Here is a 6,907-nt window from a genome sequence, read left to right as displayed (position 1 = left end):
TAAAATCAGAATAACCTATAGTCCAGCCTCTTCTGCCTTGGGAAGAGGCCAAATAATACCATCACCTTCAATGACAAGGTAAATAATGAACAGGAAAAGGTTGGTTATAATAAATTTTCAAAAAAAGAAGACCAACTAATGCTTAATGAATAAAAGCTGATTACTATAGTCCTATGCCATTTCCAGATGACAGGGACTAATAATATGCCTGTGATGTAAATCATAAGAGAGTGTCTCCCGAAAATATAGATAAATCTATCTGTATATGTATTTGTCTGCTACAATATGTACTTCCTTTAGGCAATTTTGAAGCTAATGACTCTTATTTATTTAGGGACCATAGTTTAGTCAACTTAAAGCATGGAAAATTTTAATGACTTTTTAAATTTATATGTATAATAAATGGGTGAATTCTCATGATATATAAGGAAAATGGAAAACAATTTTATCAATAATATCATATGTATATATAATTCTTTTGGAAAATCTCTCACCTAATTATATTATCTTGTAAAATCATGGCCAATCCTTTATTGAATTATAAAATCTTATAAGATCTTGGCAAATCTTTCACTGAATAATAAAAAATTGTGAAGTCTTGGGGAATTTTCTTGTTAAAATATGAAACCATATATGATAATAGGAAAACATATTCATTAAAGTGTAATATCCTAATTTACAAGTTTGTAAAAAAGAAACATAATTTTCTCTTCCTACAAACAATGTTGCAATCTTCACTGGGCGTGGTTGTCAAGGTTCTTACTGTGCACTCTTGCATATCCCTATTAGTTCTGATAATATTCCACCACAAACTTCCTGTATGTGTTGATCTTGACCACCATTTCTCTCAAGGTAGGAGAGATTAATCTTTTCTCTACCACTTCTATCAAGCTATGAGAGATTAACGTTTGCACAAATCATGGCATAAAAACACCTATTAAGTTTAAATATTTTGTTTACTAGCAAGACATAAAGACTTTCTATTATTGAGAACTTTAGATTGTAAAACTCCAGTGTTGCATATAGCATGTACATATGTAAGGAAAATCGCATAACTCCAACATTGCATATAGCATGTGCATATGTAAGGACAATCTTCTCACAGAATATGAATGCTTTTCTGAAAAAGGGTAGGACATTTCAAAAGTCAAACAACTACAAAGAAATACATAGAGTCATAGAGCTCCATTCTCGACGATATAGTGCAATTGTTCAATTTTGCATGTATGAAATGCATCAAGTACACAAACTGTGGCTCAAAATTAGCGTAATCCAAAGAAAAGAAATCCGCGGGTGGCATCAAATAAGCTACTATTAGTTCTAACACGAAAGAAGCTATAAGACTAATTCTTTGGAGATTCTTTACAAAGCCATGAGCTTGGCTTTCCCCAATTGCTATTATCTTTTGGTTGATGTCTACCATCATGCCAAGTTTCTTTTTGAATTCTGGATTCTCAACATCCAAGATAGCGGGAAAAATCTTTTTTGTAGTTCGATTTGTCTACATCAGTCAGAAAAGTACAGTGCTAAAATCCATCACACACAAAAAATCACTACAACTCATTTTTAGACACAAAATGGCTTCTAAGTATTGCAATCTATATGAAACTTCTAACCCACCTTAGTGATAACATGCATATTGAACTCTTTTGTGTTCAATCCAATGCTTCCATAAAATGTTGTCCTCTAGCAATCATTCAGGTAAATCGTCACATATTCTTGCAAAAGGAATGCAAGTGTACCCAGAAGAAATCATTCACACGGAATAAGAAATAGTAAAGCATCCAATAAATATTGAATGAAAATAACAGACATCATATTGCCTAGATCTTTAGAATACATTCGATTAATTCAAGATTAACTCACCGATAGATAGAAAAACCTTGACCAAAGCTTTGCCTTCCACACATTCAAATTTTGTGGTTGTGCTTTCAATAAAGCTGGGAAAAATTCATCTTGCCTATTCTCATCCTGGCATTAGTTCTCAAAGTACTTGAATATAGGAAAAAATTGATACTCATGGTTTTCTCTTAGGTGCCTATAGATGGTAATATATATCTAGTAACCAATCTTCTCAGATAAGTAAGTGGCATAGAATATGAACTTAGGCTTGAAGAAAGTATAGTTGCATGCTTTAGCTATGAAACTGAGGTCAAGTGCAAGATTGAAATTTGATAAACCCTTGTTCAGAAACCTGTAACCCAATGTGTCAAAGATTGAGTTGAGAACGTCAATAGATAGATTACAACATAAAATGCAATTACATTGGCAAAAAAATATATTCCAAATAAATACTTTATCCAATGTAAGTTTCAAATGAAAATATATCCAATCTAGTAAACGACAGTGCTAATAGACGTAGGGAGTTGTGAAATGCGAGCCATTTTTGAAGCAAACAACTACGGATTTGATCTAATAAACCACACCTACAAAGTGAGATAGCATACCCTTCATGGTGAGCTTCATCTTTGGACATCAACGAAAATATCTCAGAGACAACTGGGTTAGTTTTCTGCATATGAGCATTCGAGTTAGGTCAATTTCCTTCATACCCATTCACCAAGTCATCTCATAATAGGACACAAATGGATATTCATCAAATCCAAATTTTAAACGCAATTGTCTCTTGTAATTCCATATCCATATCGCACAAAGGCATCAAAATTTCAACCCAGGTATGTAACAGAAGCCATCAAACCATGTTGACTTGAGAGGAAAATTGATTGTATTAACCCCTACATTATATTATATTTTTCAAGATGTATACATATCTGAATTTAATAAATTTTACTAAACTAATGGTCACTCAAAGTATCGTTGGCAAGAGGATAAACTCTACCCCTGGATGTAAGGTGTACAGGAGAGAATTCACTATCAAATTGTTGAATGCAGTGGCTTGTGCTTTTGGCTGCAACTTGACACAACCAATTTGGTAAGTTTGCAAGTTGTTGGTAGGTGTTTGTAATCCTTTAAAGGATTTAAGGAAGCATTACAAGGTTCCCATAAACAACAACTAGTGGAGGGGAATTCACAAGTGTAGCTTAATGCTATTGTGATGGGGTCCATTTTAGGGTGTAAATGGTGGAGAATTGTTGATTGCCTTAGAGAGGCTCAAAATATGTGATAAGAAACTCAGGCTTCTTCATGCAAAGTGTCTAGAGATAAAGCCTTGGAACACTATCTTGCTAACTGAGAAATATTTTATTTGCAGGTTTGTTTGCTAAATCATGAAGCATTTTTCTTCTAACTGAGAAAGAATAAATGGGTTTGTTAAATAGTTCTTTCACTGAATACCTCGTTTTAAGATTTTTTTTTCCATTAAAATTTGTATTTGTTGCAAATATGATAAATGTTATTGAGGAAGGCCCTTGGCTTTAGGGAATTACAAGATCTTTTTTCAACTCTAGTTCCCTAATATTTTTCTGGCATCTTTTATCCCTCTTCCATACCACTATGATCAAGGCTTACAATTCTTCTTGTGCACATTTGGCAAGAAAATGTTTTAGAAGAAATAAAGATGTCCATCGGGAGTATAGATTGAGCTGGATATTCATAAAGATTAGACAGGGCTTAATTTTCTAGAGTTTCAAGGTAACCACTGGAACATGACTCACCGAGTCTCTTGGTTACTTGCAAGTTACTCAGGTCAGCAGAAAAAGAAGGGGAGGACATGGTTAATCTCATAAAAAGTTTAAACTCTTCATTACTGGGTGAGTTTGTGTAGGTTTTGGCCTATCCCTGAAAGACTCGCTGAGCATTTCAAGGTTCGACCAAGTTAAGCCTCATGCACTCGTTCAATAGCTTATAGATTGAAAAAATCATTTAAAAAAATTTACAACATTTCTTCAAGGGTTTCAAACTTATTTTTTCTTTCAGACAAAAGAATTTATAGAGAGGATTCTCCATTAAAACACATCACAATTCAATTTTGTTTTGTGGATTTTTAATCCATGTGAAGGATCTAATTTCTTGGACAACAGATTTTGGGAATTTTGAAAGGATTGTGTAATAAAATTTCTGAAGATCTACACTAAAGGTGTGGCCAGATTTGTGTTCTAGGCCAGCAGCCTTAACCATGAAAGATTTCGACAGAGATTGGAAGCAGTTTTTGCCTTATGCAAATTTTGGATTTTTTTTTTAAGCTTTATTGGTTTTTTTCTTTTTTCATAAACCCTTAAAGAGAAAACGAATGCTCTTTTCCTCTGTCTAGGATTAGTTGTAAATTTTTAATGTCTCCTTCCCTCTCTCAAGTGGGTTTAGGCATAATGCTTCCCTCTTGTCCTATGTCACTTTATTAAATCCTTTGTCTAATCCCAAGTTGTTTTTAAGGGGGAATATTACGATATTAGACCTTAGGAGTTGCTTAAGACAAACTTGGTTTAATGTACTATAGACATGTGTGATTTCGTTATCTAATGATCACTATTATATCGCATGCATAGATGCTCCGATGGTGCTCATGTTCTAGTTATTTATGACAATTGATCTATGTTTTATCACCTAATTGGTTCATGATATCTATTTAAAGATCATGGATGGTCACTTGTCTCGCATGATTAATATTAGAGTATTATTCTAGATATAGCCCTCCATTTCTTGCATAGTAGTACAACTTTTCTATTGCTTCATGGATGTCTCATTTTGATGGTTTTACCATGTAAATCTTAGTGTCTTAGTTTATGGTCAACATGAGTTATTCCTAAGTGGTATCCATCCTTGTGAGTAACCCACTTGTGATTTCCTAATATGGTATCAAAGTGCTTGTGAGGTTCACTCCTCCTCATTCAAAGATTGAGCTAGTTATGTTGGGTATTTGAAGAGCTTCAGATCCCTTCTTTTGGTTTTGAGGTCAGACCTATGGAGCTCAGATTATTAGGTCTTGAAGAACTGGGGTGGTTGTTCTATTTCAACAAAACTTGTGTATTTTTGGGAGATCTAACCACTCCATGTATTACAGTCAAATTTCAATGCTTGGTCTTTTTCTTATGTTGGGGCCCTCAAGGCTCACTTGCATTTTAGGTTCTTGGGAGTCATGCCACTTCATATGGGCACAACCCTATATTTGTAGATAGTCACAAGTGGACCCAAGGTTTGCCTAAGGGTTGGGTCCACCTTAGCTGCACAAGCTAGTATATATAAATGTAAGGCTTTGGCCTAGTTTTGGAATATAATCTAGATAAACAAATGCAAAAAGGAGCATATCTTTGTGTGTCAATATTTCATTTCATGAGTAATGATACAAATTTTATGTTGCTTCGTGAGTGTTTCCAACTTTGAGGGTTTTACTACATAAATATTGGTGTCTCAATTTTTCTCAGTTTGAGTTATTCCTCTATGGTGTTCATCTTGTGAGTAGCCCACATGTGATTTCTCATTATGGTATCAGAGTTCTTGTGTGGTTACTTCCTTTTTTATCAGATGTAGTTATGTTGAGTATTTGAAGAGTTTCAAATCCTTTGTTCTGGTTTTTAGGTCAAAATTATGGAATTTTCCTTATTAGATCTTGAAGTTCTGGAGTTGTTCTTCTATTTCAACAAAATATGTGCTTTCTCGAAAGATCTTACTGCTCCATGTATTACATAGTCAATTCTTTTCTTTTAAAATGCTTTTGTAGTTCATAGTGCATAATCTATGTAAACACACACTGGTGTGTTTTTATATAAAACACACCATTTGGAATTGCGAAAAAAATGAGTTTAGTATTGCACATTATATATTAATAATTCACCATCACATAAAACTATATTAGGCATGTTGGTGCATGTTACTGAATTATATGTGCTGCCTAATCCAAAAATTGTTTTAGCTTGAAATACTTTACTTGCTTGTAAAATATATTTCATGATTTGTGTATTTTATTATGTAGACCTTTATTGATAAATGATTAGAGGATAAAATTATAAAATCAAGAGTGAGGGAAGCACATCCCAATAAGAAAACATGGCAAGTTCTTTTGACTTTTAACATTAAAGTAATATATTTGAATTATTGCATGTCTAAATGATGCACATTGGATAATGTGTGTCATGTAGAGAAAAAACTTGAAGAAAACTGAAATAATCACAATCTAAGTGGAAAAAAACTTAAAAGCTTTATGAAAATGTTGCAAAGTGGGGAATTAGGTGTGTCAAAAGGTGATCAATGTGAAAGTTATTTGACTTTTTACTAATAATCTACTTAACAATAAATCCTAACATGTTTCAAACATTTGTTTTCACATTTGTTGAATGTTGTACAAGGACTAATAACAAGGGAATATAAATTTTTTCTAAGAAGATACAAATTATGAAGAATGTAAATGATGATGAATGATCCAATCGGTTTTCAATTTGTGCTTTTGATTTTTAAATAATATTGGTAAAATTTCAAACAATGAATAAGGTGATATTCAAAACATGCTAGCAGGGATGTTGAAAAAGTTGTATAAAGAGATGGTCAAATAATTAAACATAATTGCATCACAAATGGAGCCATGCCAACCACAATATGCATCAAACATATGTAATCATTGATTTATTGATGTATGGAGATTTAAATTATTAGAAGAAACAACTTCACTTGTTTCATTGTTGTTCGTGCAAGTTTCTCCATCCTTGAAAAGTGAAATTATATTTGTAAACCAAAATCCCACTCCTAACTCAGGTCAGGATGACCTATCTACTAGGCTTAAATCAAGTAGAATATCCTGACAATCTAAATGATATGCTCATGATAGTGTCCTTGATTTCATCATCAATTCTCCAATTGCCCCAACTCTCCCCATTGTTTGTCTATGGCTTCCTCTGCAAGAAATTAGGGATTGGCATAAAGCACAGTTTGATATAAAGAAAATATCTTGTACCAAACACACACTAGTTTTAAATTATGAAAATATAGCATCTTTTTGTGGACCCAATGTCACTGATCC

General features: G+C 33.1%; 1 pseudogene; it reads right to left on the bottom strand.

The window, feature by feature from the left end:
* Positions 1 to 1,147: 1,147 nt before the first annotated feature.
* Positions 1,148 to 2,518, bottom strand: LOC149209629 (magnesium-protoporphyrin IX monomethyl ester [oxidative] cyclase, chloroplastic-like; annotated as a pseudogene).
* Between the last annotated feature and the right edge of the window lie 4,389 nt (positions 2,519 to 6,907).

Source organism: Pinus tabuliformis, chromosome 1_2, assembly GCF_031772625.1.
Source record: "Pinus tabuliformis cultivar Carrire ecotype Pingquan chromosome 1_2, CPIR1, whole genome shotgun sequence".
NCBI classification, from domain to species: domain Eukaryota; kingdom Viridiplantae; phylum Streptophyta; class Pinopsida; order Pinales; family Pinaceae; genus Pinus; species Pinus tabuliformis.
This window is presented reverse-complemented; position numbering and strand designations above follow the sequence as displayed.